Genomic DNA, 27,913 nt, shown 5'->3' with positions numbered 1-27,913 from the left:
CTCCACTGAAACTACCCTATTCTATTATTGCAATGAGAAACCATCCATAGATAACATGCAGATTAATGATATTGACTGTCCCAATAAAACTTAATCAAAACAAGTAATAGGCTAAATTTCATCCACAAACTATAGAGTGCCAACCCCTGCACTACAGGAAGGAAAGGGCTAAAACTAAGCCCTAGAAAATACAAACCATAATGAAAGAAGTCATAAATAAGCAAGATTCAGGCACAGTCTCTCCCCAGGACAGGCATGCTAGCTCCAGCAGCAGATATAAGCAATTAAAATGTTTAATTACTCACATTTCAGTATCAATGAGATATTTAGTGAATATGTCCTTGCTTAGTTACCTAATGATTTTTTTTTCAACTTGTGTCAAGTTTATTTGTAAAAACAGCATAGGACACTGGTCATCTCCAAACAGTGTGTAGGCAGGTATATCACAGCAGTACATCTGTTTTCACACTGGCAGGAACCTTTTCTTTGGGGCCTTCACAGGGGCCTGAGCACCTTTGGGAGCCTGAGCTGGAGCTGAAGCCTGGGCCTTAACTGAAGCTTTGGCCTCTGCCTCAGCCTGAACCTTGGACTTTGGTTGGCAGAGTCTACAACCATTGGCCATGTAGCTTCAAATTTGCTTTCCAAGCTTGGGGTGATTGATGAAAGCCAGACAGCTGAGTTTGTGGCTGGGGGCCCTTTGACATCTTGGGCTTGATGGCCTGAGGCTTCACGAGGGCCATGATGGCCTCTGCCCATGCACTCACTGCCTTTGTATTGTTGGCCTGCATTTTCTTCAGATCTTTCTTGTGCTTCTTGGAAAAGAGCATGTTCCTCAGGAACTTGGGGTCAACCCCCTTAAGAGATTCGTATCCTTGTGACCAGGATTACTTGATGACATTTCTGTGCCATTTGTGGGACTGGTTGTGTGTGGTGTGGTTCTTGGACTTGGCCATGTCTGCATGGTAACCTGTGACTCCCACAGGGCCTGGGACCTGAAGAGAAAGAGATGATCATTCATTTTTTTTCTCAAGTTGCAGCATATAATATTCCATTTGGAAATATTTAATTCACTCTTTTTCTCCTAAAGATACATAAACTACAAGTGGGAAAATTTTTATTTCATTTCCAGAATTCATGAAGGATGAGAAAGAAAGATAACATGACAGAAGCATAGTGGCTTCCTGCTTCTCCCACTAGAATAACATGCCATCTACTCAGCTTACAATTTGTAAATTACTCTTCCCAGCAGAGAATGAGCAGGATCAAATTCATTCTGCTGTAGTTCAGCAGAAGATGGGAGAAGAAGTAAGAGGCATCCAGCCATGGGCTAGAACCATCAAGCTAAGAAATACATAGGAAGCTTATAGGGAACAACAGCCCATAGAAAGCTTTCTGGCATGTATTCAACAGATGTACGTGCATGAACTCACAGAGACTGTATGTGCCAACATGCACAAGGCCTGCATAGGTCCACAGTAGACAGGATCCCAGTCCTAAGAGAAGGAAAAAGTAGACTCAAGCTCCCATCCCTAACCGAGAAGCTATCTCCAACTGACAACTGCTCACAAAGGAAAAATCAGTTCTCTGTAATGTTCCCAGCCTTTGAGGAAGATAACAAGTCATGCAGCCCTTCCTTTGAAGGGATAAATCTATGTTTTTCCACAATCCCAGTTCTCTTAGTGCTTATCCATGAGCACAAGAACCTCCATGCTCATTAACATGACCTAACGCAAGCACTTAGGAAGTAGAGGCAGGAGAATCAAGAGTTTGAGATCATCTTTGGCTACATACCAAATTGAGGTCACCCTGGGTTACATGAGACTTGTCTCTAAATACAAGATGATAGTGGTAGTAATAATAGAGATATAATCTGGAGATAAAGAAGAGTAAAAAGAATACAAGAAGGTATCAAATTTCTTAAGTTTTTCATCTTGAACCACTTATATATCTCAGGACCCTAGAAAAAATTGAACATGAGGTAAGATTTATTAAGTCTAAGTAAGTAAGAATTATGATGAGAAAGGTGCTAAAAGCATAAACAGGCCAGAGGGTCTTAATTCTTAAGAGGGCAAAAGAGAACTCCATCTCTATAGATTAATGAGCAATTTATAGGACAAGGTCCTAGAGTAGGTTATTGAAAGAACTATTTATGAAGACTGAAAGACTGAAGTGGTGTTCATGAGAGTCAAGGATTCACTTGGGATGAGTAACATCTGGCCATTTGATTTTCATTACTGGCAGAGACATCTATCTAAGTGGGATATCTAAGAATGTGGTAGCCAGTAAGAAGATGAAAATTAGCAAGTCATTAACAAAGCCCGTAAAGATGTCCTTAGGGACAGACTGAATGAGTTAGGTTGATTTTTTAGTAATTGAACATCCTTACTTCCTAGGATCTAATTGCTAAATCAAGAAAACCTAGGCAAAAGTCTTAGTGGCTTCCTAAAAGCTCTATTCTTGTCTATGACTATTCAATATATTGATCACAGATTTAGAAGAGATAATCTGTATTGAGCTCATCAAATATGGATGGAATGGATAAATTAAGTAACACAGAAAGGTGTCATAATCTATTATAGACTCAAACATGCTTCAAGCAGATTTTCAGTTATTTCATTGCATGATTGCATTCCTCCTACTGGAAGAGTACAGTTTAGTACATGGTACTTAGTGTCAGTGAATGGCTCATGAGTGAACAAATAATTGAATAAGTAAATAATTTAAGGATAGACAGAGTCAAAGAGGGCAAGGTTAATAATGGAAATTTCTTGTCCTTGTAATGTTTCGCCAGCAAAACACACTCGGACAACCAGATCCTTCTACAGCAAAGCTTTATTGCTTACTTATCAGGAAGACCTCGAATACAGGAAACTCAGTCCTTTTATAACCCACAAAGAGCGGTTGGAGACGTGTCAGGTCCTGATTAGCTGCTCACCATTAGCCCAGATGACGTCACAGGACAGGCAGGGCACAAGGCATGAAAAAATACCCCAGCACATGCGCAGACTACTTGTTTACTAGTTAGAACACCGGATATCAGCGCCATCTTGTAATGGCGATTGCAAGGGCGGCTCCTCACAGAAATTGACAGTTAACTGCCAGAATATGCCCCTCCCTTCCTGAATAAAAATGAAGCTGTGTTTAGGCATATATGTGTTCAACTCTATTTCCCAGACTTCTTTGCAGTTAGACTAACAAAAATATGCTTGTTTTGATTTACTGAGGAATTCTTCCCTTTAGAATAGGATTTGCCTTGTGGTTAGTTTAATAGTAATTTTCTCTATGCATTTAATATTTTTGACTTGTAAAATAAGCTTGCAGGCAGGACTACACTGAATCACGATCATAAGAATAATATGAAATGAGTTTAATAAAAGGAACTATTGAGAAAAATAGGGGAGGCCACAGGGAGCTTACAAGGAGTAGCTAGTAGTAACAGGGAAGTAAGTGAAAGGCCAAGGCGAAGAAGTTACAGGGACTTGAACTGTGAGGGCTCAGAGCAATATGAAATGCACTGTGCAGCTTAGAGCAGTCTTACCAGAAGAAGCTAGAGGCTGATAACCTGAGCCTCACCTGCTTCCCTTCTGGGAGCAGAACTTGCTTCCCTTTGGCTGAGCCCAACTAGGAACCAGAGGGCAGAAAATACCACCAATGAATCTGGCATGTCAGCCCTTGTGTCCCAGAGCACAGTAGAAGGGCTGGAGAGTCCTTGAAAAGAAACAGAAGAAACAGAACTATAAGATGGATCTGAGTTTTCTACTTTATGTGTCAACCATCCTCATCATATAGCACACCATTGCATTTTATTCAGGTGATCAACACTAAAGAAACCTCAGCATAGGGACTAGAACAATAACCAGCACCCATGTCAGCTAGCTCACAGCTACCTACCCATAATTGTCTCTGGCCTCTGAGGGTACATCATATGTACATATTCACACACACACATGCATGCATGCACATGCATGCATAATTAAAAATAATAAAAATAAATTCTCTTTTAAAAACTGAAACTTTGGACTAGAGAGATGGCTCAGCAGTTAAGAGCACTGACTGCTCTTCTGAAGGTCCTGAGTTCAATTCCCAGCAACCACATGGTGGCTCACAACCATCCGTAAGGAGATCTGGCACCCTCTTCTGGAGTGTATGAAGACAGCTACAGTGTACTTACATTAAATAAATAAATAAATAAATAAATAAATAAATAATTTTTTAAGCAAAAAAAAAAACTGAAACTTCAGTGCATTCTCTAAAACAAGTAATTTGAAATGGCCTAATGTAGGAGTAATATTTATATGTACTTTGTGAAGACGTATCTTTGCCCTTCCTTGCCTGCCTAAGGCATCTTCTTGTTGGTTAAAATAAAAAGCCTATGAATAGAAGGTAGGACATCTAGCAGAGAGAGAGAGGAACTCTGGGAAACAGTGAGGCAGGGTGATTCACCACCAAGATCAGGCTGGTGTGCTTCAGCTCTGCCCTGCAGTAAACATTATGTAAACTAAAAGGAAAGCAATCCTTGTTTCAGAAAGAATGCCTACAACAGGAAGACACAAGCCTTACTTTCTAGAAGTCCCCAAAAGATCTAAGACAAAAGCTTGAATATATCAGATGTTTAAAAAGAAAGAGGAAGAAAGAAAGAAAGATAGAAAGAAAGGAAGGAAGGAAGGAAGGAAGGAAGGAAGGAAGGAAGGAAGGAAGGAAGGAAGGAAAAATCTGGCTGTATAAATTTAGAGTAACAGGGAGAAAAGAATCAGCTAGAGTAATACTGTTGTGTTTGGACTTTGAATTGGACAACTGTTCCTCCACCATCTTCATGTGCGCAAAAAGAGGAAAACGTCCTGTTGGTGATTTTTATTTCAGCATGACTTTGTCTCTGTCAGTAGTCTGGTTTGGTGACAGAGTATGATTTTTCCAGAAAGGCCTTGGGTACCCTCACACATTTGCTGCTGCAACTCCTCCCACCCACAAAGCAGCATTTCTCCTTCTTTCCACATCCTTCACTTTGTATGGTAATTATTTAACATGCCTGACTCCCTTGTCAGACAGGAGTTCCTGAGAGGAAGGATCGGGCTTTATTCATCTTTGCATCCTGTACTCCCAGGAGCACCTTCCCCAGAAAACATACCCACTGAGTACTTGTCAAATAAATTAATCATAAAGCAACCTTGCCTTCTGTCTTTTCTCCCTAGGGGAAAAGAATTCTCATTCTAATAACATCACACATTCTAAAGACTGAAGCTAATGGATATAGAATTCTCAAAGAACAAATATTTTTTAAGGTGAATCTAATAGTTTAAGTTTGAGCAAGTTTAGATTTTTCTGTTTTGTTTTTTAAGCCTTATTATAAAGACTTTGCAACTAAGAAGCATCATCCACCAAAACTAACCAGACCCAAAGTCTATACATCTCAGTGACCGTCTAGACATTTAGAACGTAGGTAATGGACAGTCATGAAAAAGAATATAAGCTAATTGCTTTTTCTATTTCTAAGTCTATTATGGATTTTCTGATTTCATAGTAGATAAGTGTGTATGTTTCTACATGTGTGTGTCTGCATGTGTATGTGTGTGTTCAATAATTGCCGCAGACACTCTGGGTCCCTTTGTCTGCATGGAACGGGTCTCTAGTTGCAGGTGGGCAAAGAGTCGGTGGAAATGACAGACAGGAGATTGTGTAGAAATCTGAATGTAATTTGTCAAGTCGAGCATCAAACTTTTTATACAGAAGAATAATAAGAAACCAGGCAAAATACAATCCACCAAGTTACAGTGAGGCAATACAAAAGAAATGTATACATCAAAAGAAGGCGGGGACCAGGCCGCTGCCACTAAGAAGGGAGCCAGGTGTAAAGCTAGTCTTTTGTTAAGCCCACCACCGGGGGTTCTGCTCTAACAGACCTTCTCATGAATACTGCAATACCACAACCCGCCTATTTCCTGGGCCCTGATAATTTCTTGTATGAGTGTAACTTTTAAGTATCTGTGGGGAATCTCCATTTGTCAGAAGAATTCACCAACTTGCTTCTAATATGCAATGTAGCCTATACTGAAGACTTCTATCTCAGTGGGATTCCCTGGCTCTTTCATGGTATTCCCTTGTTTGGCTGAGACTGGCTACTTTCCTTAGTAAACACTCTTCAGACCAGCCCTGAGCTGTTGGCTCCGTCTTTTGTAATGCTTAATTAGTTACTGAATATGTAACTTCCTTACTGCATTCCTACAGGATTCCAAGTTCATCGGTTTCTGGAACATTGGAACACTGGTGGGAGGCTTTAGCTATGTCAGAATTCAATCTTAAAAGACACTTATAATGAAATAATACTAAAAGAGAGCACGTGGATCCATACGCTAGACTAACGCGGGGATAGGGTGTGAGTATACGGGTTAATGAAAATGCCAAAGCTCCAGGAGGTGAGTTTCTGTGAAACTCTATGCCTCATGAGTGCTCCCAGGTTTCTCAGCCTGTCAAGCAGACTTCACTGGAGTGTGTGTGGCAAATAATGAAACTAAAATCCATTGTAAAGCTGTACAGCCTCATAATGTCTATTCTAAATGTATTTATTTTATCTTATCTTATTTCATTGGAGACACGGTCTCATGTATCCTAGACTCACCCCAAATTTGTTATATAACCATGGTTGAGTTTGAACTCTTAATCCCCCTCCCTCAACTTCACAAGTACTGGGACTATAGAAATGTACCACCACAACCACTCTAGCCTAGGGTTTTCTTTTTTACTTTTTGGTTATTATTTTTCAGTATTTTGTTTGGTGGTTTTGGTATTCTGTTTTTGACATTGTCTTGGTTTACATTTTTACTTGTTTGTTCATTTAGTTGTTTTATTGAGACAAGGTCTCATATAGCCCAAATTAGCCTTGAACTTGGTATGTAACAGAGGATGATCTCAATATTCAGATCCTCTTGCTTCTATTGAAATACCCACAAAGTGAGGACTCCCCCATGTTCTGACTCAGGAGAGGCAACACCCCAAATCACTCACGAGAAACAGTCTTGCTGCAAACTGCAAGAGAACTTTTTATTTCAAGAGCGCTCTCAGGCCCACAGTCATACACCACACAGGGGTAGAGGACTGTGGTGGCCCGAGTAGCTGGGTAATGGGGTATTTATTTTTTTTATATTTTTTATTACATATTTTCCTCAATTACATTTCCAATGCTATCCCAAAAGTCCCCAATACCCTCCCCCCCCCTTCCCTACCCACCCATTCCCATTTTCTTGGCCCTGGCATTCCCCTGTACTGGGGCATATACAGTTTGCGTGTCCAATGGGCCTCTCTTTCCAGTGATGACTGACTAGGCCATCTTTTGATACATATGCAGCTAGAGTCAAGAGCTCTGGGGTACTGGTTAGTTCATAATGTTGTTCCACCTATAGGGTTGCAGATCCCTTTAGCTCCTTGGGTACTTTCTCTAGCTCCTCCATTGGAAGCCCTGTGATCCATCCAATAGCTGACTGTGAGCATCCACTTCTGTGTTTGCTAGGCCCCAGCATAGTCTATTTAAAGGAAGAAACCACAACTCAAGGAGGTGGGGGAGGGGGGGGTGTTGTTGGAAAATACCAAAAATACCAGTTAAGAGTCACAAGGAAGTGCAAAGTGAGAAGAGTCACAGGGAATACCTGGTAATTGTGCAGGTTATTTCTCAAGACAGTTTCTAAGAGCCCCTAACAATAGCACATTTGCATAGTGGGTTCCAGCAATGGTCAGGGTGGGTCAGGATGACTTTCTTTGAATGAACACTCCTTGTACCCAGGAAGTGAGTGGGTGGAGGAATGTCGCTATCTGTTTTATGATTAGCATACCTTGGAGCATTGAGTCACAGAGATCACATTCTCAAGCCTGGGCCTAAAGGCTTAGAATTTTGCTTTTACGTTCTACTTTTTCACTATCTCCAAAGTCCTGGGATTATAAAAGTGCTACATCATGCCCTTCTGAGTAACTTTTATTTTCATTTGCATGTGCTGTGCAAGGAACTGTAAGATATGTTCACTTTAATCACCTAGACCTGGAGCCAGTACACCTTCTTTTAAAGGCCAGGCAATTGAGATTCCACCTCACACCAGTCAGAATGGCTAAGATCAAAAATTCAGGTGACAGCAGATGCTGGCGAGGATGTGGAGAAAGAGAAACACTCCTCCATTGTTGATGGGATTGCAGGCTTGTACAACCACTCTGGAAATCAGTCTGGCGATTCCTCAGAAAATTGAACACAGTACTACCGGAGGATCCAGCAATACCTCTCCTGGGCATATATCCAGAAGATGTCCCAACCGGTAAGAAGGACACATGCTCCACTATGTTCATAGCAGCCTTATTTATAATAGCCAGAAGCTGAAAAGAACCCAGATGCCCCTCAACAGAGGAATGGATACAGAAAATGTGGTACATTTACACAATGGAGTACTACTCAGCTATTAAAAAGAATGAATTTATGAAATTCCTAGGCAAATGGATGGACCTGGAGGGCATCATCCTGAGTGAGGTAACACATTCACAAAGGAACTCACACAATATGTACTCACTGATAAGTGGATATTAGCCCAAAACCTAGGATACCCAAGATATAAGATACAATTTGCTAAACACATGAAACTCAAGAAGAATGAAGACTGAAGTGTGGACACTATCCCCCTCCTTAGAATTGGGAACAAAACACCCATGGAAGGAGTTACAGAGACAAAGTTTGGAGCTGAGACGAAAGGATGGACCATATAGAGACTGCCATATGCAGGGATCCACCCCATAATCAGCTTCCAAACGCTGGCACCATTGCATACACTAGCAAGATTTTGCTGAAAGGACCCAGATGTAGCTGTCTCTTGTGAGACTATGCCGGGGCCTAGCAAACACAGAAGTGGATGCTCACAGTCAGCTAATGGATGGATCACAGGGCTCCCAATAGAGGAGCTAGAGAAAGTACCCAAGAAGCTAAAGGGATCTGCAACCCTATAGGTGGAACAACATTATGAACTAACCAGTACCCCGGAGCTCTTGACTCTAGCTGCATATGTATCAAAAGATGGCCTAGTCGGCCATCACTGGAAAGAGAGGCCCATTGGACATGCAAACTTTATATGCCCCAGTACAGGGGAACGCCAGGGCCAAAAAAAAAAAAAATGGGAATGGGTGGGTAGGGAAGTGGGGGGGAGGGTATGGGGGACTTTTGGTATAGCATTGGAAATGTAATTGAGGAAAATATGTAATAAAAAAAAAGAAAAAAACAAAAACAAAATAAATAAAAAATAAGGGCCAGGCAATGATTGTTAGGTTTTACAAGGCATATGCTAGAACTGGAGCAGAATGCAACAGATTCTGTATCTTGTTAAATACAAGTCAAAATTGATAGGTATTCTCTACCAATGCAATGAGCCAATACAAGTCAGATTAAAACATAAAGGCAAGTTGATCAAGGAGAGCTCTCTGGCAAGTGCAGAGGAGGGGCCAGTGAAGTCACTGTGGAGAGGGAGTCAGAGGGGAAGGGGAAAGAGATAGAAAAAGCAGAATATGCACAGAAAGAGAAGAGAGATGTAGAGAGAGGGGGAGATAGAAGAGGTGACCAAAATATCTGGATTATACAGGAAAGAGTTTTGGGTGGAGAGGAAGCTCAGCCCTTTGGTTGGAAAGTTCAAGGCAGAAGGTGGGGTATTCCAGTCATGCCCTGTAAAAGGTATGGACTGACGGATGCTGGGAGAGCCTAGAATCCATGTCCACTTTGGTGGACAAATCAGCCATTTGTCCCAGTTCTGAATCCCAACAAAAATAAACACAGCCAAAATGTGAACAGGTAGAGAACAATTTATTACTTGCAGCAGTCAAGAAGAACAGGGGAGTCATTTTCAAAGCAATGCTCTTCTTAAACAAAAGAAGCACAAGGGTTTTTATTCAGGGAACTGATACATATTCATAAATGGTTGGGCTGTTCCTAAGAACCTCAGTCCAAGGTCACGGATATTAAAGTGATGGACAGGAATACTACTGGGCATGCTTGGTTTATGCTATAAAATTTTAGCTGGAAACAAAGAAAAGAATGCTTTGAAGGTATGTTAACAACAGAGTCTGTACCTGAAGGTGCCTGCCTAACTTTGTAGCTAATGATATGAAACACAGAAACCCAAAGTTTAAAGTGTGTAGTGCTGCCTGTGTGCATTGAATACTGAAGGAGTAAATCATTTAAGTCTGAATTAAGAAAGTGCAGTTAACTGGACTACTAAATTTGCTGTTTCAGAAATAACTTTATGTAGCTATTCCAAGTCTCTTAGTAAGCTTTCAAAGCTGGGCTAAGTTCATTTATCCCTGCATCTGCCTTGTGTTTGAATTCACAAACTGTTTTAATTCAATACAACTGAAGATCATTCTCTCACAGACCTAGAGGTTAAGACTGAAATCAAGATGCTCCCAAGGCATTGCTCCCTCTGATGGCTCTAGGAAAGGATTTTTCTAGCTTTTCATCATTGCCAGCAACCCCTGATCTTCCTTAGATTACAATGCATGGACTCCAATCTCTGCCTCTAGAAGTGCATGGCTCCCTCCTATGTGTTGCTGTTTTTGTGCCTTCTCTTCTAAGGACACGATTCATATTACATTAAGGATACATACTACTCCAGTATGACTTGTCTCAGCTAACTACATCTGCAATGACCCAGCTTCCAAATAAGGCCACATATTAAGGCAATGGAAATAGTAGGGCTATATTATATCTTTTTAGGAGACACAATTTAACCCATAACTGCCCCATTCTCATCACTAAGCACCTTAGATAGGACCACAAGCATCTATCCTTCAGATGAGAGGGATGAGATAGGCTGATTCCATAACAGGCTTCATACTGGCAGTTAAGGAGACTAGGCCTGAATTTCTGTTTCCAAACTGGGAAAGTCCAGGCAAGCCAAGGCAAGTCAGTTACTGAAAAAAAAAAAAAAAAAAAAAAAAAACAGGCTTCATCCAGCTAGTCAGAAGCTGCCCTGGCACCTGACCTGAGGCAAGGACAATAGGTCAGCAACATTTTCCAGATTTACCCAGCAACAATTTCCAGCCCCACACCATGGTTATGAGAATTTCCGCACAGATGGACCCAACAGAATAATATAGAGGTCATCTACCCAGGAATTCCACAAATGTGCTTTAAATTGGGCCTTCAAACCCACTTTGGGGTCTCTCCATCTAAGAATGAGGGACCCCACACACACACATGCTGGTCTTCTGCAGAATAAAATACTCCTTGCTTTTACATACCGTTTGTGTCTGGGGTATCATTCTTCAAGAACAACAGAGCCTTACACAATGACCTAAGGAAAAAAGTGTTTTTGATGTAATGCCCTGTGGTGAATGGAGGAAGAATGGCAGAGCACTGGAATTGGCTTTGTGCCTCCTGGATAGTGGAGGTTGGTTCTGGGAGGAAGAAGGGAATGAGAAATAGAGGGAGAAGAATCAGAGATAACAGAGCACTCCAATTTAATCTATAATAAAAGAAACATTAAAGAAATTGGGGAAACTATTTCTATTGATTCCAAGTGGTTTGCACATGGTGATACATGCTTGTAATGCCAGCACTCAGGAGGTAGAAGCAGGAGAATCAGGAGTTCAAGGTTATTTGGAGTTAAACATCAGGTTCAAAGCAAGACTGGGCTCCATGAAACCCAGTCTCCAGTAATTTTTTAAAATATGACCATTGTGGTTGAATAATATTGAATTGATTATTAATACACAAGAGATCAGATTTTTCTCCTTCCATTGTAGTTAATCTCACAACAGGTGTTTTTCCAGCTTGAGTTAGGATAGGCAATATTTTAGTGCTACCAACATTGTCTTCTAACAGCATTAACCACGTAAAAGGTTATCCTACGATATGCAGAGAAACACTTTTTCAGAAGCTTGAGTGGAGATGACCACCTTTTCTCTTGATCTTTCTCATGGCTCCAAGTCTATCTCAACAGAAATTCTTTTTTTTTTTCTTTTTTGGTTTTTTGAGACAGGGTTTCTCTGTATAGCCCTGGCTGTCCTGGAACTCACTTTGTAGACCAGGCTGGCCTCGAACTCAGAGATCCACCTGCCTCTGCCTCCCGAGTGCTGGGATTAAAGGCGTGCGCCACCACGCCCAGCTAGAAATTCTTATATCTGGGCATATATCATGTTTTGTTTGAACACAGGACCCTGGACCCTCCCACCACTGTTTCTGATCAGCAAATCTACAGTCAGATCCAAGAACCACCATTTCTTTTTTAAATTTTTATTAGCATATAGTAAGTATACATTATAATAGGCTTGTCACGATGATATTTTCATAAAAAGTACCTCAATATTTCAGTTATATTCACCCCAATATTACCCTTTCTTCTTCCCCTCCCACTGATCTACTTCCTCTTCACAACTAGTCCCTCTTCTGCTTTCATGTCTTGTGTGTTTGTGTCTGTGTCTGTGTAACCCAGTAAGCTGCATTAGGATTGCTTAAAGCAGAAATGGTAAGGGGTTATTCACAGGAATATGGGCACAGGAATATAGGCACCTTACCAGTGGCTATACCACTGCAGAAAATGTTTCTCCCATCATTATCAACTACTAACTTAATAGAAATCTTCAAGGAGGGGAGGGGCCCAATGCGCCCCTCCCCACTATGACAGTATGTTGATAGCCCAGTCTTATAGAGGTCATGATCACAACTGCTATGAGTGTGAGCTCAATAGAACATTCACGATGTGTCTAGATGCTGAGCCTGGCGTTGCCTTGGTGAGGGCAAAGTAACATGGTTCCTGCCCCTGGGACAGGGCCCTAGTGTGAGCCTCCACAAGTGTCAGTGAATACAGTGGGCATAAAGCTTGTTTGTGTAATAATGTACATATTTCTGGAACCAGTAATAGCAATGGGGGTCTCTTTCCTTCCGAGGAATGTTCTCCCTATTAATATATTAATGACCCCATGATAATTAGAAACAGCCTGAGTCCAGGAGTGGCTATGTCTCAGCAAAATGGTAAATGCTAGGCCCTTCAAGACAGTCCTCAAGGCTATAAGGGAAAGAGTTCTAAATATATGAGTTCAAAAATATATAATTTCTCAACTATGCAAAAAATAAGGATGCACTATGTATTATGAGGGGCTTCACAAATCTAAAGAAACAAAAGCAGCTGTGTTATACTTGTCAGAAAAGTACTAAGGAGGGAGAAAAGAGATTTAGGGAGTGGTGATCACAGATCCCACCCAGCTAAGTGTTGTGTGTTTGTGCTTACAAAGGCAGATGGATTCCTGAGTTCAGGATCAGTCTAGGACAGAGCAAGGTTACACCCAGGTATGGTGGAAATGGTAATTTCAGGGCAGAGTCCCACCCACCTAGTTTATTTATGTTTAACAAAGGCAGACAGATCTCTGAATTCTTTTGCAATGTTAAGAAAAATTGTATACTTGTAGTCTCCTAAGAATCAAAGGAGTGGGGTCACTAGATGCTGATCCATAAGATAATGAAAAGGAAACTCGGAGTAAATGATTGGATTGATGTGTAAATAAATAAATAAAACTGTGCTTTCTGTCTGCAGGAGATGAGCTAGCAAAAAATGATTGCAGCTCTTTAGATTTTTCTCTAGAGAGACCTGAGCTGTCTGGAGATCTCTGGAGATTGAAAACAGCTCTTCAAGAATTTTTCTAACAGGATTTTGACTTGGTCGGAAGATCCAATAATTCTTTATAGCAGCTTTTCTGACCAAAGTCAGAAAACCCATGAGTTATCCAGATATAGCTTTTCAAATTTTTACTAGTACAGAGAGCTGTCTCAACCAGCGGGTTTTTAGAATAGCATAAAAAGTTGTCTAGAGCAGAGTACACACACACAGGCACACAAACACACACACACACACACACAGAGAGAGAGAGAGAGAGAGAGAGAGAGAGAGAGAGAGAGAGAGAGCGCAGTCTGGAAAGCCATCTCTGCAGAACCTAGCCCTCCAGCTTGGACCCACAATTTGATTTTGAGTTGTTTGTTTTTGCCGCTTCTAGACACCCCTTGTTTCAGAACCCTCTCCAAGCCAAGGCTGGTCCTTGGCACCTGGAAGACAGCAATTCACAGACCTCCTCCTCACCCTCCAGGTTTTATGTTTTTTCTCCTTCCTCTTCAGTGTTGTTCCCTTAGCCTCGGAGTGGGTGAGATAGATGTTCCACTTAAGGGTGAGCATTCAACAGCCAGTTATTCATATAGCTTTGACCAGTTTGGAGCCACAGCCTAAAGGAATCTGCAGTTCTAACCAATTCTCTGATGATACTGATGATGTTGGTCTGGGGACCTCATTTTTAAGAACCACTCACCTAATGGAAAATGAAAAGAATGCCTTACTTGGAAGCAAGACTGAATTTAGTATGAGTCATCCATAACTGATAAATTCTTAGATCAATGTAGCCCCCTTGCTCTTTTTTAGACAGGCTTTCACTATGTAGCCAGGCTTGGAACTAGTGCTATCCACCTATCTCTGCTTCCCAAGTGCTAAGATCACAAGGCATGGCCACTACTCCTTGTGATAGAAACTTTTTATATAATTGTTTTAAGAATAAAAAGTAGCATTGATATATCAGAATGTTAATTAACTTATTTGGGAGCAAATAAGCCTAAGAAAAAGAAAAAAAATCCCACCAGGGCTAAGAACTGATCAAGTATTGGAGCCTATAAGATGGATCAGTGGATAAGTACACTTGCTGCTAAGCCTGGCCGCCTGAGTTAAATCCCCAAAAGCAGCATGATAGACAGAGAATTGACTCCTACATGTTGTCTTTTGACCTCCACATACACACAGAACAAATGAGAGCATGCTCACACACACACACACACACACACACACACACAGACACACATACACACACACACAGACACACACACACACACACTAAACAAACAAACAAATATAATAAAAATGTTTAATCAAATATTAGTTGCTTACTTGTTATTCTTGGCACTGCATTGTATGAAAACAACATAAGGAAGTCTGCTACTTGATAAGTTTTTAAATAAAAAACAATACCAAGCATTGTGTTTACTAAAAATACAAACTATCCCTAGAAAGATGTATGTAGCTAGGAATATAGTCCATAAAACAATGGCCTGTGTCCTGGCCATCTGTTTTAGAAACAAACACAGAAATCCCCAATTCCTTACCTTGTGCCCCAGAGTCTCCTTACCTACTACTTACAGTCACTGCTCCCACTTCATTCCACCTGATTCCCTGTCATTTGCCCTACCACACCTGCTATGCAAGAGGTATTGTTCCTACTCTCGCCTGCCAACAGTTCCAGATGTGTTTTATACTTTGCTCCTGTTTTCCCAAAACCCTGCATCATTTTCAAATTGCTGCAATATATAGAGAGGTTGATAGTGCTCTTCAAAAACAGGCATCCTGCTCTTACAGACATCTCAAAAAGCCCCATTTCTCAGTTTATATTTTACCAAGTATTGATTTTCACAAGCCTTGGATGGATAAACCACCTTCAGAAAGTTGTTGTTTGGGTTTTCATTGCAACCCAAAACTGTACTTTGAAGATACCATACAAAACAACAACAACAACAACAACAACCTGGGACTGGTTAAGATAGCTAAGTAAGTAAATGTTCTTTCTGTGAATGCCTTATGACCTAAATTCAATTCCCAGAATCCATGTAAAGGTGGAAGAAAATAACTGACTTTACAATGTGGCCCACTGATTGCCACCAGGGTATCATGTCATGAGTGCAGGAGCCCACACATGTAAGACTCCGGGGAGCCTTAGCTTACTGGGGACCTACTGAGTGAACCATGTGGGGCCGAGATCAATGCAAAAAGCAAGAGGAATTTAGTGTTCCAATGCAGTGGGGTCATCCCAGACCCGAAGAAGAGGCAGAGGCCCCCAGCAAGTTTTTATATGGTTTCTGGGGGCAGACTAGAACATCAGCAACTAGACACAATATGATTGGTGGAACAGTGCACCCTTTAAACTGATTGGTCTTTAGGATAAGGACTTCCCTTATCTGAAGATGGGCAATAGAGGAATGTGTCCCCACCCACGTGGGTTCTGCATTTATGTCTGAGAAATGTTAATTAGCCTCGCCCTTCCCGAGGGGCAAGTGTTTAATGACCTTCCCAAAGTTCCTAAGCTGACCTTTTCACACACACACACACACACACACACACACACACACACACACACACACATGCACACGCACATGCACACGCACACACCATGCTCACATACAAGAAAAATAAAATAATTTTTAAAGAGAAAATAAGATCTAAATGCCAACAATTATTGAGTTGCCTTGTAAAATGTCAGCTTCATCAAGTTAGTTTATCAGATTTCTCCTAAGGTTCACCATGGAAAGCAAAGGTAAAAGTACTAAGGTCAGTGGAATAGAAGCTGTGGCCACTCACCCTGCCCCTTCATAACAGCCAAACCTGCTAGAACTCTGGGAAACTGATGATAATTTTCAAAGGTTGCTCAGCTTCAAAGAAATATGAGTTCACCAAGAAGTGTTTTTGTTGGTGTCTTGTTTTGTTTAGGGGGTTACTGTGGTGTGGTGTGTGTGTGTGTGTGTGTGTGTGTGTGTGTGTGTGTGTGAGAGAGAGAGAGAGAGAGAGAGAGAGAGAGAGACAGAGAGAGAAAAACAGAGACAGAGAGACAGAAAGAAACAGAGACAGAGTTACAGAGAGAGACAGGGCTAGAGAACACACGTAAAAGTGGAGAGGGATATGGGAATATGGTTGGGGATGTCTGAAGGGATTTGGAAGACATGATTAAGATATATTGCACACATGTATGGAATTATCAAAGAATAAATAAAAGATGGGTGGAGGGAGATGATGAGCCAAAAATGTGGTCAGCCAATAACTCTGAGCACCACAGTTAGAACAGGGGAGAAATGAAGGAAACTGTGCTCTGTGTATGTGCTACGTCTTCTGATTTTCAAAACCTGGGCTCAGGAAAGCTGACATAAGAAATAGAATAACAATCCAGGGAATCTCAATTACCTGGAAGTTGTTACTAATGCAGTTTTCTATTCCAAGAAAGACCTAAGTTTTTTTTTCCCCTTCCTATATTTCCAGTATTATTGCTAGCACATGATGGAGTACATTTCAGAAACTGGCTTGTTCATCTCTGTTCCAACTCCACTCTGCACCTTCCTATATTACAGAGACAGCAAAAAACTGTTTTCCAGACTCCTTCAATGCTAGGGTTATAGATGAGATCCACATTCTATGTAACAGACACACTCATCTAATACTTAGATTTGGGATCATGTTATGTAGAAAGAGAGGCCAGGTATAAAAGGAAAAAAATCCATTTTATGAGTGCAAATTCTAGCTGAGATGGCAGAATTCCAGTGTCAGCAGTAGAAGCTGTGGCTTCCCAGCCTAGTAGAGGTGGTTTTTCTGTCACAGCAAAGGTAATGTGTTGGCTCCAAGTTGCAAGACCCAAACTCAATGCTCAAAAGCTAGCTGTACTTCTATATGCTAGCAATGAACAGATCAAAGGGGGAAGAAATTGGAGGAAGACACATTTGTAATAGGATCAAAAAGAATGCCTATGGGCAAACTTAAGGAAGCAAAAGACTGTATACTAGAATTGAAAAAAAAAACACTGATAGAAAAAATCCAAGAAGCTATAGGTCAGTAGGAAAATATCCCATGTCTATCTGTTATAACAGTGTTGCTTAGTCAATAACATTTACCTTGCAAGACTAAGGATACGAGTTTGATACCCAGAACCAATGTTAAAAATAATGTTTGGTATGATGACCTTATAACCTGTACATCAGAGATTTGGAGACAAGAAGAGCCCTGGGTCTTGCTAGCCTCCTCAGTCTAATCTTCTAGACAAGCTCCAGGCCAGTGGTGGACCTTGCCTCAAAAAACATGGTGGATACCATAACACAAATGACATGGAAAGTTGATCTCTGCTCCCCACACACATGTGCACATACATGCATATGTATCATCATAGAAATATACACATCTACCCACATAGACACAAAAATTGTCTAAATGCCCATACTACCTAGTACAATTACAAGTTTAATGCAATGCCATCAAATATTGTATAGAAATTGTACAATATTTGACCTACAAGAGGCCACACACTTAAAGAAAACTGACTTTTTTATATTAAGTATTTTAAAGTTAATGTAGATAAACTATCAAACTTCCAGAAGTTAAATAAGCATTAAAAGCTTCATGACATTAGAATGAATAATCATTTCTTGGGTAGGACAGCAAATGTGTAGACATCAAAAACAAAGACAAAGGGACTAGATGAATCATAAAACTTTGAGACACTGAAATGGCAACCTATGGTATTGGGGGAGATATTTGCAAATGATAGAAGGCATATGAGGGTCATATCTGGTACCAATTATATTAACCTTCAATATATAAAGTGCTCCTACTACTCAATAATAAAAAATTTAAGGTTGGTCAAGGATCTATGTATACATTTCTCTAAAGAAAATACACAAATGGCCAAAAGCATATGAAAAGACCTTCAATGTCACTATCTATTAGGAAACAAACAAACAAAGCAAAGTCACAATGAGATATCATTTTACACTCATTAAACATAGGACAAAATTATCTCTGATACAAAGACACTTACCTCACAAGCCTAATATCCTAGTTTGCTGTTGCTGAGGGAGGAAAAAAAAAGATGAAAAGGTTTATATCTGCTTACAGATTAATGGTCTTTATGGAAAGGAATTGAGGACAAGAACTCGAGGTAGGAACTGAAGGAGCAGCTGTGGGGGAACATGGCTTACTGGCTTGATCCTCTGGCTTGCTTAGCTAACTTCCTTATCCAGTACAGGCCTACCTGCCGCAAAATGGTACTGCCCATGGTGAGTTGGACCCTCCTACATCAATTATTACTCAAGAAAGGTACCCACTGACATGATGACAAACAAATCTGGTGAAGGCAATTATTCTGTTGAGGTTCTCCCAGGTGTGTCAATGGACATCCAAGACTATCTCTGGAACCTACTGTGGAAGAAGAGATCTAACTCCTAAAAGTTGTCCCCTGACTTACAAACACACATACATACACACACATACCACCCATTTGGGGTTTGTTAGAAAGGTTGTATAGAGTTTCCATCATAAGGGTGAAAATGTTCTTGTGGTCTGCTGTACTACCACAGGAAAATAGTTAACTATATACTATACAGTACACTGAATTTTTTAAGAGAGTCAACTTTTATCATGGGAGAGTCAACTTTTAATGGGAGTCAACTTTTATCATGGGAGAGTCAACTTTTATCATGGGAGTCAAGTTATGATTTTTACCATGGTAAAAAGTTCATATCAAACAATAGTGAAGATACATTTAACAGTAGCTCTAAGCCCTGTTAAGATAAGATACAGGTCCGGGGATGCAGCCCATTGATGGAGCATTTGCCTAGTGTCCCCAAGACACTGGTCTTGATCCCCAAAAGTGGGGGAAAAGATACAAATAAGTGTTCTCATAATAATCATGTATATTAAACATTGTAGGCCTGGAAATATGGCTTGGTCATTAAGAGCACAAACTGCTTTTCCAGAGGACCCAAGTTGAGTTCTCAATTCCCCAGCCAAGCTCCAACAACCAGGGATGTATGCCCTCTTCTGGCCCCAGAGGGCATCTGCATGCACAGGCACAAACTCACACACAGATACATTAGAAATAAAAATAAATCTTTTAAAATATTTAACATATTTTAGTTCTAACCATTGCAATAAGGTATAAATTAGAAATCAACATAAAAGTATCATTACAAGCTGGGAACATTTCATGCATATCAAACGATATAAAATCCATGAAAAAAAACTTTAAACTGGTTTTTAAGTTCAGTAAAGTAGCTGCATATGAAATAAATATACAGAAAATACTAATTTTCCTCTAAAAGTAACCATACAGGATAGATACTTGAAAAACAGATTACACTGCCAGGAATAACAAAGATATAAAATACCCATTTAATAAACACAGTGAACCTCAATGGTAAGTAAGCCCTTGCTCTTTCAAAGCATACCACGTTCCTGGCGTCAAATAGAGTAGTAAATGGGGACTAGTCTAACACTGAGGAAGTAACACATTCTGCTTCCTTGCCTGGATGCCATGTGCCCGCATTTAAAGATGTTTTAAAGTGTTGACAAACTGTAGCCTCCTTTTCCCAAGTGTGTTGCTCAGTGGAGACTCAAGCTACATAAAGGAGAATATGAAGGAAAAACAAGAAATCCAGGGTATTGATGAAAGGATCTTTCCCCACCCCCCCCCCAAAAAAAAAGAAATTTAAAAAAAACACCCTTGGAGTATCTGGCCCATCCAAAGATGTTTCAGACATTGTCAAGGGATATTTATTTGATCACATGTTGCCATTTTAAATTTAGCAAAAACCCTGGCTAAGGAACTTTCTCCTGCTTGCTTATTCCAATTTCTAGGTGTTTTAAATCAAGTCTCTAGTGGAAGACTACTCAAGTCCAAAATGGCCTCCTAAATGAATTTCTCTGTTGCTATGCAGCCCATTCATCCCATCATTCCAGAGTCCACCTTTCCTGAAAAGAAAGGGTGTCTCCTTATCGCTGAGCTACCCTCTGGGAAAGAGAAAGAACAAAAGGAGAAGGTTTGCTTAAGTGCAGAACAAAGCCTGCATTGTCCTCCTCCACCTCCTCTTTCCCAAATCCACAATACTACCCTCTAAGTAAGCTCAGTTGAGCAGTTGTACTACATGACAAGAAAAGGAGACGTTGCTCAAAACCAAAGTCCTTTCACCAAAAAGCTGTTGGCATCCCAACACAGTAGTAGATCAAACTCATATGCAAACAATTGCATTTCACATGATGATTTACCTAAACAGAACCTAGAATCTGCTGTAAAATGAGGACTTGCAAAATCAAAATGGTTCTTCCTTAGGTAGCTAAGTCTCTGAGCTGCTAGTTTTGCATGTCTTTAGAATGGAAAAAGCTCATAAACACAGAGTTCTCTGTAGCTGCTTTCTAAACACCACATAGCACTGCCTTTACTTTTATAAAAGAATGAAATGAGGCGGTGGAGGCACAGGAATCAACAGTTTAACACTTCAAGGTTATCCTTGCTTATGTAGTGAGTTCAAGGCTAGCCTGAACTATGTGAGACCTTCTTACAAAGATTTTTTTCAAGCTGAAAAATGTAACAACGTTTCTGTTAACATATATTTCTTTTTTATTATAAAGAACTTTTATCATACTGGGTTACATACAACCATTTTCATACCAGTAAATAAAGTGCTTTGAGTATATTCTCCCATCTACAGATATTTCTAAGAGATAAATGCTTTTTTAAATCAGATTGCTTTTTGGACTATAAGAAAAGTATAAAATCTGGCAGAGACACTGAAGCAATTTGCCTGGCTCTCAGAGAGAGAGAGAGATTTGATAAATTTTGACACAGAAAAGTAATAAATAAAATTATGTTTAAAAGTCTGTTTTTATATATACACATGGAAATTATCCTGCTTGAGTTTGAGGTATATTTTTTCAAAGCAATGATATTAAACTGTCATGGTATTAAGGCAGAAAAGAATCCCTGTATTCACCTAGGCAAGATGGACTATCAAATAAGATTTTGTTCTAAACAGTAAATTTTTTTATAGAAAACATGTAGCATTTCTGTGATAAGCCTAAACATATCTTCTTAGTTTCATAATATTGTTAACTTTAATATTTAGTCATTTCTCTTTCTTGAAAGGAGATCACTCCTCTCTGTCACTTCAATTTGAAATTTCTTAAGTTTTGCTGTAAAGAACCTCTTGCAGGTAAAGACATAACTAACCATAGCAATAATAAAGGAATTCCCAAGCTTTGGCCAAAAAAAAGGCATTTATAACTTGTTTTTCAATATAGCTTTCAATATTAATTTCAATGACAGCTCATCTCTGACACATTCCTTAAGTTCCAGTTCATGTCCATGCCTCTAAAGCTCTCCTTCCTGTACCCCATGACAGTTACTACAAGAATAGAAAAGTAACTTTCTGAACCAATCAGGAACCCAGGTCTTGGTGAGAGTATATATTTACAAATATAATAAACTTGATGTTCCTGTTTTGAGTTTTCAGAATGACTGTAGCACACTGTTCCTGTGTGAAACTATTCAAATATGGCACTGTTCCAGTGTGACACTGCTCCTGGGGAGATCCAACACACATGCCAGTGCACGCGTGTGCGCGCACACACACACACACACACACACACACACACACACACACACACCTACTCACTCCAGATAGGAAAAGGAAGACAGACAAAAATATCAATACCAATAATACCAACAAAGTCCAGTGTGGTGAAGCTATGAGGGTTTTGGAGTTAGCTGTAGGAGATTTGGGTAAGGAGCTACTGGAAAGATCAGGGTTAATAACTCCCAGGCAATAGCAGCAGTGCAGGCTCACCAGAGCACTGGTGATGACTCCAGGAAGCTGGAGCCCTGGCGCCCTGGAGCCCTCTGGAGCCCTGGAGCCCTCCTCAGGACATTTGTTTTGTTGAGTTTTGTTTTGTTGTTGTTGTTATTTTTGCTATTTTTGTTTTGTTTTGAAATAGGGTTTCTCTGTGAAACAGCCCTGGCTGTCCTGGAACTCACTCTGTAGATCAAGCTGGCCTTGAACTCACAGAGATCCACTTGCCTCTGCCTCCCTGGTGCTGGGAATAAAGTTGTGAGGCACCACGCCCTAGCTTCCTCCTTAGGAATTTAAAGCTCCACAAGTTGGAAAGTCACTTCCTGGCAGCTATGTTGCTCTGCATCTCTTCAGGCGTCCTTGTTATTTATACGACCTTAAAGTGGGAGAACTGTGTGCATCTGCTAAATTTCAGAAACTTCTTGGTAATTTGGAGGTGTTTATTTTCTGATTTCCTGAGTCTGGTGGCAACTCCCTTTAGAACTTCCTGGGACTAAACCTGTGACATGCTTCACTATTGCCTGGTGCATAGTATTTATTAGGACTGTATTCAGGGCTACAGCATTTTCTATTCCCTTGTTATTATGAGGAAACTTTACTCTAACTTCTTTGGGAATATTATGATTGTGTGTGTGTGTGTGTGTGTGTGTGTGTGTGTGTGTGTGTGTGTGTGTGAGTGTGTGAGTGTGTGTGTCAGTTTATGTGTGTGTGTGTGCATGCGTGAGTGAGACTTAGCAAGGAGGCTCTGTTCTGAGAAATGCACCATTAATCCATGCCATCCCAAGTGTACTTCCATGAGCCTCGACAGCATGTCTCCATCACTCTCATGGTCTTTTCATGCAATCAAGTGATATAATACACATGAGATAGTGCTGAGATATCACAGCATTACTGTTTCACAGGAAAGTTTGCTATATGTGTGCTACCTGTGTGGTTGTACATGTATGTAGAAGTCGGAGATCAATGTCAGATATCTTAATCATCCTCCACTTTTTCTTTCAAGACAGGGGCTGTCACTGAACCCAGAGAGTTCACCGATTTGGCTAGACTGGCTATCCAGCAAGCCTCGGGGATCATCTGGTCTCCATTCCCCAGTAGGAGAATTACAAGTATGCACACCAGGCCCAGCTTTGTACCTGAGTTCTGGGGATCAAACTCAAGTCTTCATGCTTATGCAACAAACACAACACCAACTTGGCCATTTTCCTACATCAGCTTTTTTTAAAAAAAACAGGCTTCTGCTACTTTAGAGTAAATTCTAAAATAATGATTCTAAGTACAATACAGTACATACATAAAGTAGTTATCATTGTAAATACATAACATTGTTATTATCATAATAAATACATATACCAGTGAAATAATTATTATCATTGTTAAGTATTATGTACTGTGCATAAGAAATGTATTGCTATGTTTTAATTCAACTAGCTGTGCAATAGGTTTGTTTCCAACAGCATCTCAACAGACACATGAGTGATCCAATGCATCACAGCATTACCATGACTACAGCATCATTTAGGGGATAGGAATTCATTCTTCAGCTTTGTTATAAACTTATGAGACCACCACCTCCCATGCAGTCCATGTTGGACCGTAATATCACTGTTTGTGGCACAGATATATATATCATCTCCTAAAGCAGTCTTCTCAATATACTTAACACATTAAATATTTCTGCCTAATAACAAATTTACATATTTCATAATTTTCACTTGTTTATTAATCTATTTATTCACTTTACATATGAATATCAGTCCCTCTCTCCTCTCAGTGACCCCCTCATGCAGATCCTCCCCCATTCCTCCCTCCCCTTCTTCTCTGAGAAAGGGGAGACCTCCCTGGGTATCACCCCACTCTGGTACATCAAGTCACTGCAAGATTTCGTGCATCCTCTCCCACTGAGGCCAGACAAGGTGGCCCAGTTAGGGGGACAGAATCCACAGGCACACAACATACTCAGGGTCAGCCCCTGAACACCTGGAACACCAGTTGTTGGGATCTGCATGAAGACCAAGCTGCACATATGCTACATATGTGTGGGGAGGCCTAGGTCCAGCCCATGTTTGCTCTTTAGTTGGTGGTTCAGTCTCTGGGAGCCACCAAGACTATAGGTTAGTTGGCTCTGTTGGTCTTCTTGTGGAGTCCCTATCTCCTTCAGGTCCCTCAATCCTTCCACCAACTCTTCCACAAGACTCTCTGAGCTCCATCTAATGTTTGGCTGTGGGTCTCTCTCTGCATCTATTTCCATTAGCTGCTGGGTAGAGCCTCTCAGATGACAGATATGCTAGGCTCCTGTCTGCAAGTATAACAGAGTATCCTTAATAGTGTCAGGGATTGGTTCTTGCCCTGGGATAGGTCTCAGTTTGGGCCAGTCATTGGATGGTCATTGACTCCATATCTGTTTCATCTTTGTTCCTGTACTTCCTGTAGGCAGGACACATATTGGGTTAAAGGTTTTGTGGGTAGGTTGCTGTCCTTATCCCTCCCCTGGGAGTCCTGCCTGACTATTGGAGGTAGCCACTTCAGGCTCCATATACCCCACTGCAAAGAGTCTCAGCTAGAGACTCCCTGGGGCCTCCCTCCTGTCTCAGGTCTCTGGCACATCCTAGAGATGCAACCCCTGACCACTGCCGATTTTCATTCTCTACCAACTTCTCTCTCCCTACATCTGATACCACCCCTGCCCATTTGCCCTTCACATCCTCTCTCCCACCTAGTTTTCTCCCTCCATCAACCTCCAATGTCTATTTTATTTCCCCTTCTGAGAAAGATTCAAGCACCTTGCCTTGAGCCCCCTTTGTTATATGGGTTTTGGGGGTTTGTGGAGTGTAGTCTGGCTATCCTGTACTTTATAGCTGATATCCATTTATCAGTGAATACATACTATGCATGTCCTTTTGGGTCTGGGTTACCCCACTCAGGGTATTTAACATGAATCCCATCTGGCATCAGTAGCAGCAATCTTAGAATGAAGTTTGTTCTTGCATCTTAGGAAACTAGTGCAGACAATGCCTTAAAGATTCTTTATGCCTAAGGTTTGGGACTCATTTCTCTTTTGCAGAACTATAAAGTGGTGGAGAAGCCTCAGAGGATCAGTGCTTGGGTTTCAAGGGCCCAAATACAGCACATAGGAAGAAAAAGTGATTGCACCAAGAAATTCTCTGTCTCTTAACTCCAACTGCAAGATAAATTGAAACAAGTTATTACTGCTTTGTCATCAGGACATGCTACATATTTTGTGGGTCCTAATGCAAATGAAATTATGGGGCTCTTTTTTTTTCAAAGCTCATGAAGAACTCTAAGACAGTGTCAGCAGGCTGTGTACCCATGAAGCCCACTGTATGTAAGGTGCTTCTTACTGTTAAGTTGCCCTGTCGCCTTGGAAATGACCTGGAGGTTTCAAGGTTGAAAGCCATCCCTTTGCATTTTGTGAGTTCAAAAAGAAAGCATAAATATAAACATAACGGTTGGGGTGATAGCTCTGTCTATAAAGTTCTTGCCCTGAAAGCATCGGGAACTGAGCATGCTCAGAATTCACATTTTAAAAGTGAGATACAATCCATACACTTATGATCGGTGTTGGGGAAAGCTCCCTTTAGTTAAGGAAAATTCTACCCAGAAGAAACCCTGAAACTCACTGGCCAACCAGCTTAGCCTGGTGAGCCGCAGCCCAGTCAGAAATCCTGTCTCAAAAACCAAGATGAGGCTATGGGGACAGATCACTGGGTAAAATATTTACAGTGAAAGCGTGACAATGAGAAATTGCATGCCCAGAATGCACATACAGCCAGGCACAGCAGCACACATTTAAAATCTCTGTGCTTTGGTGGTAAGATGGACCATGGAGACTGTAAAACCCTCTGAAACATATGGACCACCTATCGTGGTAAACAAGAGAAAAAAAGAGATGCTGTCACAAACAGGGCAGAAGACAGGGTTGAACACCTGAGGTTTTCCTCTAACATCTGCATAAGTATAAATACCTGCACACATGCATGCCCGCGCGCACACACACACACACACACACATACTGTTTAATCAGAATACAGACATGCTTCACAGGAAATCTATATCCTCGTCAGATGACCTAGAGAAGACCATATCTTGTGTGGGGATGTCTTCTAGGACCCCACCTATCCATCCAGATAGGAACATGTTTACTTCAGGCATCAAGAATTCAATTGTATCTGTTGATATCTTAATAGTATAAAATTGAAGTGGAGAGCAGACAGGAGCAGAAGGAACAGACCACTTCCAGGATAGAAGACTATTTCTCTTTATCTTTCAAACTCAGATGATGAGATCACAGAGTTTCCAAGTTCAGTAGTGATAATGAACAGGCTACATGGTATACCAGTTGGCATTCCTCAGCTCTTAGCAATAGAAATCAACTCTGGTTGACTTCAATATAAAGCCTCTTACTGGAAGACACCTCACACAAGTTAAACTGACTCTCTTGGATCCAATAATTTCCCACTTCTGAAGTTGAGTAACAGTAAGCAACTATCCAGTCCTATCTGTGCCTCAATATCTCATGGATATGCATTGATTCGTTGACTATTAATTCATAGGTTGATTTTGAGGCCATATACAGTAAAACAAGACAGGCATTTTGCATAATGGTGGCAAGGAGACAGCCCTCAAAAAATGGTGGTATGGTGGCTCAATGAATCAGTGTACATCATTCCTTGTACTAGGGCTATTTGTGGGTAAATGCACAGAGGTGAAATGGACAGACTTTGAAACCATCTAGATCCCACTCACAACTCTCCCAGTTCACTAGCTGTGTGACCTCCTGTCTGTCACTGTTTCCTCTCCAGTGTTATGAGCATCACTCAGAGCCAAAGCCCAATGGCCTTTGGATGAGTGAGAAAATTCACCTCTCCAGAACCTCTGTTTGCCCAACCATAAATTGGAACTTGCCTGACTATATCAATATAGTTCGAAATAAAAACATACATGTTGCCTGACATGCTCCTTTACCATATTTACTGTGCTTGTCTCTCCACAAATGTCCCTTTCTCAAAAACTAAACATTAGCGTAACCTCCTCCCCACCCCATCATAGCGCTAATGGAACTCATTGTGTAATCAAAAATAAGGAAATAAATAAAAAATGTGAAAATAGAGTTAGAAAGAAGTGATTGGTGAGAAGGGGACAAGAAAGGGTAATGAAGATGACTCTGGTCAAAATATGTTTATATATGTGTATGAAAATATCACTGTGAAACCCATAATGCATACATAATTAATACATACTAATTTCAAAAGGCAAAAAGGTGGTATTATCAACCTTTAAAAAATGGCCCTGGAGTGTGGCTCATTTTGAATACTCAGGTTAAATCAGTGCATTCAATGAGACCCAAGCAGTTCTTTTTAAAATATAAAAGTATGAGTCACAGGGGAATTCATTTCAGTATTACCTGGTGATCCTTGAAATAACTGATTCCATAGCAAATCCTTCCTCTGTTCCCATTTCCTGCTTTCATTACTCCAA

At 40.6% G+C, this 27,913-nt stretch overlaps 1 long non-coding RNA gene across 1 annotated transcript; it reads right to left on the bottom strand.

Moving 5' to 3' along the window:
• Positions 1-472: 472 nt before the first annotated feature.
• Positions 473-27,913, bottom strand: Gm15212. The gene is made up of 3 exons (XR_387100.3): positions 27,840-27,913; positions 18,610-18,640; positions 473-992 (listed from the first exon to the last, which is right to left on the bottom strand). It is a non-coding gene; the product is annotated as a predicted gene 15212 (long non-coding RNA).

The sequence above is a fragment of the Mus musculus genome, chromosome X (genome assembly GCF_000001635.26).
Source record: "Mus musculus strain C57BL/6J chromosome X, GRCm38.p6 C57BL/6J".
In the NCBI taxonomy this organism is placed as follows: domain Eukaryota; kingdom Metazoa; phylum Chordata; class Mammalia; order Rodentia; family Muridae; genus Mus; species Mus musculus.
The sequence above is the reverse complement of the archived record's forward strand: the minus strand, read 5'-3'. Positions and strand labels throughout refer to the sequence as shown.